Source organism: Pteropus vampyrus, unplaced genomic scaffold, assembly GCF_000151845.1.
Source record: "Pteropus vampyrus isolate Shadow unplaced genomic scaffold, Pvam_2.0 Scaffold36, whole genome shotgun sequence".
In the NCBI taxonomy this organism is placed as follows: domain Eukaryota; kingdom Metazoa; phylum Chordata; class Mammalia; order Chiroptera; family Pteropodidae; genus Pteropus; species Pteropus vampyrus.
The window spans coordinates 11,118,792-11,120,208 of record NW_011888817.1 but is presented as its reverse complement, the minus strand read 5'-3'; the positions used below and the strand labels follow the sequence as shown (position 1 = coordinate 11,120,208).

Sequence of the window (1,417 nt, the reverse complement as noted above, 5' to 3'; positions counted from 1 at the left end):
TGACTACGCTGATAAATTCGCATTGTGAACCTCCAAAAGAGGGACAGAATATGGAGCACTGACCAACTCCATGGGTGGCAGAACCCTTTCTTGTCACCTTGTGGAACAGCCTTGTCAAGGCACCAAAATAGGAAATGCTGCTCCTACCACTTCTGCTGGTGGGTTCGCCCTGCTAAACACACAGGAATCGGATTTACCGCCATTTAAGGAATGTGACTGCTGTTCAGAGTGAGGGGTGCCCATTTTCTCTCTTGGAATTGCTCTGGCTGGTTTTTAGGGTCCCCTGAGACCCATGCACCATAGTGGTCCCACCCTATTGGACCTCAGGAGCCTGTCTGCACAGCCTCTTGCTCTAAGGGGTTCCTGATACCCTTCCGGGTACTGGTTCCCGCTGAAGCTCAACAAGCTGTCCTGAGCCCCTGCGGGGTTGGCAGCAGTTGAGCAGGGAAGTTCTAAGAGCTAATACTTGTTAGGTGTTTCTGTAGTGCCAGGCATTATTCTGGGAACTTTGTATGGATCGATGCAGCAACTGTATGAAAAGGTATATTTTTTATTCCCAATTTACAGATGAGGAAAGTGGAGCACAGAGAAGTTAGTTAATTTGCTCACAGTTACACAGCGAGTAAGTGGCAGAGCTGGGATTTAAACTCAGAAAGTTTGTCTCCAGAGCCCACACTCTGGACCTGGGCTGCTTTCCTTAAGTTTCGGGAAGCTGTCTGTGAGTCTGGTCCGTGCCCACTCCCGCCTCCTCCAGGTAGATCCCAGCTGAGGGAGGCTAGGGGTGTCTCTGCTCCTGACTCTGTCTATACCACCTCTCACTTGGATGTGGTGGGGCCCCTGCTCAGAACCATCAGCTCATCAGCTTGTCTTTGCTCATTCCTGCCTAGGGTGGGTGGAATTCGTGGCAGCTTCTCAGGAAACCACCAGAGAGGCTCCAGCCCTTAGTGCCCAGGGGCTCTCTGCCCAGCCCACTCCGGGTGGGGCGGGGTGGGGCGGGTGGGGCTGTGCAGGCCCGGGCAGAGCTGCTCCGCCTGCACAACTTCCAGTTCCGCTGTGAGCCCGTCTCCACTCTGTCCCTGCTTCTACCTCTGCTCAGGTAGGGAGAGTGGGAAGAGCGCAGAGTGGAGGAGGGAGGAGCCCTTTATTCTTTTACCATCAGGACACAGGGTGGCGGATGTGTCCAGGCCACCTCCCTTGACTCTCCACCAGAGAAGTTTCCCTCGGCCATGTGTGCTGAGGGACAGTACATTGGACACAGATGACCTTACCTGAGTGGCTACTCCTCGGGGCTCTCTGGACACTGACTCCTGGCAGCTGGCAGTTGACTTGGCAGGCAGCTGGAACTCATGTCAGAACCAGAGAGGGTGTGTGGGGAAGCCCGTTCCTGGGATGGAGGCTGCAAGTCGCAGATGGGAGC

The 1,417-nt window shown here is 54.8% G+C and overlaps 1 protein-coding gene across 1 annotated transcript in view; it reads right to left on the bottom strand.

Annotated features, from left to right (window-relative positions):
• The window catches only part of GJB5 (gap junction protein beta 5), a 3,718-nt gene extending 2,301 nt beyond the window's left edge, over positions 1 to 1,417 (bottom strand). Inside the window, exon 1 of the mRNA XM_011357921.2 lies at positions 1,269 to 1,417. The gene's annotated coding sequence lies outside the window, so the exon portion shown is untranslated. The remainder of the gene's footprint in view (positions 1 to 1,268) is intronic.